We start from the raw sequence: 10,104 nt of genomic DNA on the forward strand, positions 1-10,104 counted from the left end.
AATAAAAATAATAATAATAATAATAATAATAATAATAATAATAATAATAATAATAATAATGTGTATATAGGTAAAAATAATTTTTTAGAGATATATACTAATATTTTAATTTGAATAATCTTAGCAAAATTTCTAGCTTTGCTACTAAATACTTGTACGTAATGTGGTGGAGGCAGCTTTTGGCATATTATGCTATTTATACATTACCAAATTTATGTTTATGTATCTATAATCTATATTTATAATATATTAAAAGCATGAAGACCTTTAGGAAAATGATTTGAACTTTTTACCCTTCATTAAAAGATTCTTCTTTAGACAATATTGTCTTTTCACTATTTTTTAATTTATTATTTAATTATTTTTATTATATTAACTAGATTTTCTAAAATATGTGGCACTCCTAAAATATATAGTAGGAAAATTAATTAATATTTTTCTTTCAACTAGACTTCCTAAAATATATGGACTCCTAAAATATATGGTATGAGAATTAATTAATAGTTTCCATCAGTAATAGTGATTATAATTTGTGTTTTGCGCAGAAATACTAGCAATCTACATGATACTTGTGTTTTGTTTTGTACAGAGATACTAGAAATCTACGTGATATGTGTGTTCTATTTTGTGCAGAAATACGAGTAATCTACGTGGTATTTGTGTTAGCTTTGGTTCTCTTTTGGGGTGCTTAATTAAGATAAATGGGAGAATAAGATTGATGCTCATCTAACTTGATTCGATTGTATATCTAGATTGGTGGATGTTTGATTTTCTAACCCTCCACTTCTTCATTATTTTTGTCATCATAATAGAATTCAACATGCATGTGTGTGTGTGTGTGTATATATATATATATATATATATATATATATATATATATATATATATATATCTTCTTTGTTTTTCATTCAAATCATTCTTTAGGGTCAAAATTTTCGCTCAGACAAGAATTAGTTGGATCAAAATCGAAATTTTGTAATCACTATTATATTTCTTTTATAGTTTACAGGTCGTAGATAAATGTCGATTGACTTTGAAGAATTTTTTATGTAAAGGTTAGGGTTAATTGTATTGTTTTGATATATTTATTAGCTTATTGTTTTATTTTAATTTACAGATGCTAGATGAATGTGGGTCGGCTTTGAAATTTTTTTTTAGATAAAGGTTAGGTTTAATTGTACTATCGTAATATATCTATTAGTTTGTTATTTTGTGGTAGTTTAAAGTTCGTAGATGAATCTCGATCGGGTTTGAGAAATTTTTGTGTGTAAAATTTAAGTTTAATTGTATTGTTTTGATATCACTTTTATCGTATTATTTTGTTGCAGTTTACAGGTGATAGATAAATGTTAGTCGGCTTTGAGGAATTTTTTTATGTAAAGTTAGGTTTAGTTGTATTATTTTGATATCTCTATTATCGTATTATTTTGTTATTGTTTACAAGTGGTAGATGAGTGTCGGACGACTTTGAGAAAATTTTTGTGTATAAAGATTAGATTTTGCTGTCTTATTTTGATGTCTCTATCATTATATTATTTTGTTATAATTTACAGATGATAGATGATTATCGATCGACTTTTAAAAATATTTTTGGTAAATATTTGGTTTAATAAATAAATTCTCCATCTTTACATATTCAAAAAAATATTAAATTTAATTATTATATTCATCTATATTATTTAAACAAATATCCTATTTAATGTAATGTTCGAACTCATTAAAGTGAAGTACACGCGCAAGGCGCGTTCACCTAAACTAGTATATATAATAGATGTAGAACTTTCTTTATTAGTTTTTCTTCAAATTTTGAACCCCTTTGTGAAAATTCTTGCTCCGTCTATGTGTATGTATCTAGATTTGTAAATTACAAGCAAATATAGATACCCCAAATAGCTAGTAAATTTCAGAGAGCGATAGTTTTCACATTTGGCGAAGATACGCAAGTGAGGAATAGGAGCATAAGTAGTTCACCACATTTTTTTACACAAAAGAGACATAAATATTTTTTTCCTTTTATAAATAAAGAGATTTTCAAAATTAATTAAATAAAATAATATATTAAAAATGTTATCGTGTTTGATAATTATAAAAGAAGAAAAAAGTTGATTGAATTATTTTGTTGATCGACTTGCTTTGGAAATAATGGATAGGATTAGTCATTAAGATATGGCGTCCTACGCTTCGTACGGAGGGATCAAGGCGAATCACGATGTGTCAAGGTTGACAATGAACGTATATACTTTAAACGATTATAACAGAATATGACTTTCTGTATGATATACTATAAATTATTATTGGTCATGATTACTATATCTATAATTTATATCTATAATCTATAGTAATATAATATATAATAATAATAATATTATAATAATAATAATAATATTTATAAGTGTGAAACTTTTTGTACTTCATTAAAAAAAAATTGCAATAGAAAAAATCGTTTTTTTCCTTCTTTTCCTTTAATTATTATTTATTAAACTAAAAACTCCTAAAATACATGGGAAGAATCTTGATTAAGTAAATATATGGAAATAAATAAAGAGTCCTAAAATACATTAAATATATACCTATGAGAAGATATTAAGAATCGTAAAATATATACAAAAAATCATCCTATATAAAGAGTTTCATTGTACTCATGCCTACGAACAGAAAACACCCAATGGTTATCTTTTCTAGAAGTAATTCTTTTTAGTAGCAATTTTTTTTGTAATTATAAGAATGGTATTTTGAGATTACAGAAAAAAATATGCAATAATATTGAAGTTTCAGAAAGAAAAGTAGCTGTAGTATCTCCAACCATCTGGGTGCACCATATCGAAAAAAAGAAGTCAAATTTAAAGTGAAAGCAGGACAGAAAAAATAAGATGACATATATGTGATGAGTTCAACTTCGGTGATAATTTGTTCTATTTCTAATAAAAATCAAATATCAAGGTATTGATAATGTAGTTTAATTTTACTTTAGTTTATTCTTTAGAGTGTATTTTCATGAATCAATATCAAAATAATTTTGATTTGTGATATTAGTAGTGAAATTTTATTCACCATATTTAATTTTGTTCCTTATTTGTTAATGTGATGGTGAATACACTTTTTAATGTGATGTTACTCTTTAAGTATACTTTTTATCATTAAGTTTTATAGTATTCTCTTAAAAATTTCTATGTATCTTAATGCTAATAAATAAAACTCCAAAACAAAAGGCCTGCGCTTGATAGAGAGGACAACGTGAAGGAGAATCGTGGCAGTGGACAACGTGAAGGAGAATAGTGGCATAAAAAATCTTTAACCCGTTGAAATTAATTTAGGATTAGTTATATAATTGGATTAGGTTTGTAGAGTTAATTCCTATACTAACTAGATGTAGAATTGTGAGTTTATATAGTAAAGTCATTCACATGACACTTTAGGTTTAGGACTATATATTCTATCAAAATTGTAGTAGGGTACAAAGGTACTATCTATTATGTTTTACTTAATACAGGTGGTAGATGACTGTTTGATCAATCTTTAACAATTTTTTGTGTAAAAGTTAAGTTTAATTGTACTATATGTATTTTTTTAATTATTATTTATTTATTATTGTAATATTTTAAGTGTCCATATACATGAAAGTTTTGGTTATTTTCTGCAGCTTTTAGTTTTCTTGATTGTTTTCCAACGATTCAATTTTATGCCAATTGACAAATTAATCCGTTTATATCAACATCATATGTAGATGTAACACTTTTTTCTTTTTAGCTAATGTAGATGTTATAAAATGTTAACGAGAATTAATGACAAAGTCGATATAAAAGAAAATTAACAACAAAAGTTAAATAAAACTTCATATGTTATTTCATTCTTTGTTTTTGTCTCTATAAATAACATTTGGTTTTTTTGTTTTTTTTTCCTTTTAGAATTTGATTCCCATTTTCAAGTCACTACAAAGCGAAGAATTCGAGATCCCTAATTATTTAATATCAGTGATAGGGCTTTTACTGGCTATAAATTTTTGGTGACCACATCAAGTTCGATACTCTTGGCAATTCATAATTTACCCTTAACTATAATTATCTTTCAGTACATTTTTCTCCTCTGTCAATTTTTCTATATATTATAGTCTGAAGTATTAAGTTGTCAAGTTTGAATGAATTGAAGACATAAACGCATGTAATTTTTTCTGCCACGCATTTGAAAAATTATTTTCACTTTTCTTGAAGGTGAAAGTAAATTGTATATTTTACAACTTTATTGGTTGGATGATTCACTTGATTTGTTGGTTGTTGTTTTTGTATCGATAGGGATGATCCTAACTATTGTACAAAAATACAACTTAAGATTTCAAGAGATAAAGGGATGTCGGAGCTAAAGTATGATTAGCATCAACTTAACTTCTTCTGGCAGAGAGTCCTTGAAAAAGTACACTGATTAGTTGTGATGACTGGACTTGAATGTGGTAACAATTCTATTTTTATTTGACAGGAAAGATCTTATAGTAGATCTTTACATTGCCTTATAAGGTTTTTTGTATTTATATAATAACATTATCTAACTATTAAAAGACTTGGGGTCTCTAAATTAGAGAAGCAAAAATTGATTGTTTCTTCATTATTGAGTGACTACTAGACGGAAGAGTGCAAAATAAGTTCCTGAATTAGACAAAATTGTGAGGTGAAAGAGAACAAATAATAACTTTATATCTTGCGAAAGAAGTTCACGAGATTAACTTGGCCGAAATACTTTCAAAATTTTATTGCAATTCAAACTTTCTTGTGTTTAAATTAATATACGTGCATTTCGGTTGTCTAATTTCTACCTTTTCATAGAATTGGGTAAGAGCCGAAAACAGTCCTAAAGTAGATGCTAAACAACAAAAAATTCAATCAATATTTTTAAAGATCAACATACTTTTTATATCTTAAGTGATTTTATAAAATTCGATTTGCTAAATCGAGATACACGCGCGGGAAATGTACACCTAAACTAGTATAAATACATATTGTTGTATATAATTATTCTAACCTAAGAGGGTGATAAAAAAAAAGTTATTCTTTTCACATTTGTGTAATACTTTCTATTTTTCGTGAGTTAATTTGACATGTTGTAATCAATTTGTCAAAACCTTAAAACAACAAATTCATATAGACACACAATAGAATCACATATTGTAGAATAAGAAACCACAACATAAAAGTATCGAGTTTAATCGGGTCTTAAAATGGAGAAATCTATTGTTGGGTTCATAGTATATGAAAGAAGTGTGAATGGAAAAATGGAGAGTAAAATGGTGGAGGGAAGGAGACACTAAAATGAAAAGTGTACTCCCAAATTAGAAAGTTTACTCTTTCTCCCACATTGGTGGAAGAAGAGAACTTGAAAGTGTTTATAATCAATAACACTTACTCCACATGATAAATGAGGCAAGAAATAAGAGATGCCTCGCGCCATCGCCGTCGCTCGCTCGGCTTTGGATTTGGATTTGGAAAATGATCGATGAGATCTATCTTTTTGGACAAACTTTATTTGACAAAATCTGATCAATGACAAAAACGCAGAAAATTTTTTCTGTGTTTTTAATACTCTATTTATATGCATGCAGTAACAGTAACAGATGTAATGTTCGAACTAAACTGATGATTTAGAAAAGTTGCACTGTTTCGAACTGATGCTTCAGAAGGATGCAATTCTTCAACGAAATGACACACTAATTCACGAAATGGCATGCCTGTTTGGAACAGACACACTGTTTGGACGAATGGACATGAATTTTCAGAAAAGGTTACACCTTTTGAATGAACCATTGCCACTTTTCATAAGAGGCATTTTGTGGCTATATAAACCTACTTTCATCCACAGGTTTTGGTATGAAAATTTCAGAATAAAAACACTCTTCTTGCCTTAAAAATATTCTGTGTGATCACTCAAAATGTTCAGTGAGTTTGAAGATATTCCAGTTGTTTGAGGTACCGTTATAATTGGTTTGTTTGGCCATTTTATCCTGGGAGGAAAATTCCGCAACCTCGGGTACAGTGAGAAGAATTATTTCCTTAAGGAAAGTCTGTGAATTCGGGTGACTTGGCCATTTCTGTTTCATCTTTATTTCTAAAAATAAAATACACGTCTTGGAAAGATCGTTTTGATCTTGTGTTGAGGGTATTTTCTGCACTTCATTGTGTTCTTGGTTTATAAACTTGAACTAGTTGAAGTGGTTATTTCTAGTATACAGATTCTTGTACCGTAGAAGGAAATAACAATCTTAAGGAAATAAGTTTACAGAATCTGTATTACTTTTTTTGGTAGATTAAATCTTTAATCTTTCTACTCCGCTTGAATTTAAATAGTGATTAGAAGACATAAAATCTTCATTATAAGTTAAAGTTCACTTGGTTGATGATTTGAAGTTATAAAAACTTCATCGTTAACTAGAAACAAGAAGAAAAGTTTAAAAGTTATTTAACTTTATAAGTAGTATTCTGAAAATACTAAATTTTTTTGTCTTGTTGTGACAGGAAAAATGACAAGCGAAAGTCAAATGCAAGATGCGCCAACATATGTGGGGGCAACTAATATTGTCATATCAAGTCGCACAAATGCTCTACCTACAATGGCACCGGCGGAGAAGCCTAAAAAATTTGTGGGCATTGACTTTAAGCGATGGCAGCAAAAGATTTTCTTTTACCTCACCGCTTTGTGTCTGCAACGATTCACTAGCGAAGACGCTCCTGAGGTGCCCGAGGAAACCTCGGACAAAGGGAGTTTCGTAATTGTAGAAGCTTGGAAACATTCAAACTTCCTTTGCAGGAATTATATTCTGAGTGGTCTCCAAGACGACCTCTACAATTTTTACAGTGGAACTAAGACATCAAAGAAATTGTGGAGGGCACTTGAACGAAAATATAAAATAGAAAATGCGGGAATTAAGAAATTCCTTGTTGCATGGTTCCTGGACTTTAAAATGATAGATAGCAAATCGGTTGTCTCTCAAGTGTAGGAGTTGCAAGTCATCATACATGATCTCCTAGCAGAAGGTATATATTTGAAAAATATCATAGTTGAACAAATTAAAAATGTTCTTAACAGTCACATAAACTGTTTTGTAGGTTTGATTGTGAATGATGCATTTCAAGTAGCAGCGATAGTTGAGAAGCTACCACTATTGTGGAAAGACTTCAAAAACTACTTGAAGCATAAACGCAAAGAGATGACTGTTGAAGATCTTCTTTTCTGATTGTGTATTGAAGAGGATAATAAGGCTGCCGAGAGAAGGTCAAAAGGAAATTCTACAATTAATGGATCACATATTGTAGAAGATGACCAAAATAATTCTTAGAAAAGGAAGAAAGCTGAACAAGGAAGTTATCAACCCAAGAAGTAATTCAAGGGAAAATGCTTCAATTGTGGCAAGATTGGCCACAAGTCCACGGATTTTCATGACCCGAAGAAAGGCAAGAAAAAGGATCAAGCAAATATGATTGGATCCAATAAAGAATGTGATAATTTGTGTGCTATGTTCTCAGAATGCAATTTGGTGGGAAATCCTCGCGAATGGTGGATGAATTCTGGTGCCACCCGCCATGTATGTGCCAACAAAGAGTTGTTTTTGTCATTTGCTCCGGCTCAAGTAGAAGAAATGATCTACATGGCTAACTTCACTACTATTAAGGTAGAAGGAACAGGAAAAATAAACATAAAAATGACTTCAGAAAAGGTCTTGACACTTAAAAATGTCTTCTATGTTCCTGAGTTAAGTAGGAATTTAATTTTTGTTTCACTTCTAGACAAGAACGGATTCAAATGTGTAACAGTTTCTGGAAAAATTATAATTAGCAAAGGACAAATGTATGTAGGAAAAGGCTATCTCATCGAGGGCCTTTATAAAATGAATGTAATAAACGTTGAAATAAATAAAATTTCAAATTCTTCTTACTTGCTTGAGTTCTATAATTTATGGCATGAACGTTTAGGCCATGTTAATTACAAAATATTACAAAAACTGATTAACTTAAAAGTTTTGCCAAACTTTGAGTGCAATAAATCAAAGTGTCAAACGTGTATGGAATCGAAGTATGCAAAGCATCCTTATAAGTCCGTTGAAAGGAATTCCAATTCCTTAGACTTAATACACACTGACATTTGTGATATGAAGTCAACACCATCACGTGGTGGGAAAAAGTATTTCATAAATTTTGTTGAGGATTGCACTAGATACTGTTATGTCTACTTGCTAAATAATAAGGATAAAGCAATAGATGTATTTAAGCAATATAAAAATGAAGTTGAAAATCAGTTAGAGAAAAAGATCAAAATGATAAGAAGTGATAAGGGCAGATAATATGAATCTCCCTTTGCAAAAATATGTGTAGAGAACGAAATCATCCATCAAAATACGACCCCATATTCACCTCAATCCAATGGAATTGCGGAAATAAAAAACCGAACTTTGAAGAAAATGATGAATGTCTTACTTATAAGTTTTGGTTTACCATAATACTTATGGGGGGAGGATATCCTTACAGCCAATCGTATACTCAACAGAGTTCCCCATAGTAAGACACAATTAATTCCTTATGAAAAATGGAAAGGAAGGAAACCCAACTTGAAATATTTTAAAGTGTGGGGGTGTCTAGCAACGGTCCAAATTCCTATGCCTAAAAGGGTTAAGCTAGGACCTAATACGGTGGACTGCGTGTTCATAAGATATGCTAAAAGTAGTAAAGTATGTCGATTTTTGGTTCATAAATCTGAACATCCGGATATAAATGAAAATATGGTAATTGAATCAGATAATGCTGAATTCTTTGAAAACATTTACCCGTATAAACTTAGACATGAACAGTCTAGTGGAAGATCTAAACGACCTCGAGATGAACCAAGTGAGAATGTACATAATGAAAAAAATCTAATACGTAGTACACATCAAAGAACGTCAACTTCATTTGGATTGAATTTTGTAACATTTCTCTTCGAAAATGAGCCTCAAACGTTTAAAGAAGTGATGTCGTTGTCAGACTCAACCTTTTGGAAAGAGGCAGTCAATAGTGAGATTGATTCAATCTTAAGAAACCATACATGGGAATTGGTTGATCTTCCTCTCGAAAATAAGCCTTTAGGTTCTAAATGGATCTTCAAAAGGAAAATGAAAATAGACAACACTATTGACAAATACAAGGAAAGACTTATAGTAAAAGGCTTCAAACAAAAAGAAGGCCTTGATTACTTTGATACATACTCGCTAGTAACAAAGGTAACATTGATTCTAATGTTAATTGCCTTGTTGTGGTATATGGTCTTGAAATCCATCAAATGGATGTGAAAGATGCTTTCCTAAATAGAGAATTGGAAGAAGAATATACATGGAACAAACTGAGGGTTTTGTGGTTCCAGGAAAGGTAAACAAGGTGTGTAAACTTATTAAGTCATTGTATGGACTAAAGCAAGCACCTAAACAATGGCATGTGAAGTTTGACCAAACCATGTTGGCAAACGGATTCAAAATAAATGAATGTGATAAATGTGTTTATATTAAAGACACTCCAAATCACCATGTCATTGTTTGTTTATATGTGGATGATATGTTAATCATCGGTAGAGACATTTTTGACATAAATGCAACAAAATGAATGCTCGAGAACAAGTTTGATATGAAAGACCTTGGAGTTGAGGATGTGATCTTAGGTATAAGAATCCGTAGAACTCCACAAGGATTGGCATTATCACAGTCTCATTATATCGAAAAGGTACTAGACAAATTCAAGTATATGGAATTTGGAATTGCGAAGACTCCATTGGATGCGAGCTTTGCACTTCGAAAGAATGAAGGTGAAAGTGACTCACAATTGGAGTATGCAAAAGTATTGGGATGTTTAATGTATATAATGAACTGTACACGACAAGATATAGCATGCGCTATCAGTAAATTGAGTCGGTACATGAGTAATCCCAATAAAACTTGTTGGATGGCATTGAAAAGAGTTTTGGGATATCTTAAATACACTCAAGATTATGCTTTGTATTATAATAAATATCCTGCAGTACTTGAAGCATATAGTGATGCAAATTGGATCACCGAATCGAACGAAGTAAAATCCACAAGTGGATATGTATTTACTATTGGTG

The sequence above is a fragment of the Capsicum annuum genome, chromosome 9 (assembly GCF_002878395.1).
Source record: "Capsicum annuum cultivar UCD-10X-F1 chromosome 9, UCD10Xv1.1, whole genome shotgun sequence".
Taxonomy (NCBI): domain Eukaryota; kingdom Viridiplantae; phylum Streptophyta; class Magnoliopsida; order Solanales; family Solanaceae; genus Capsicum; species Capsicum annuum.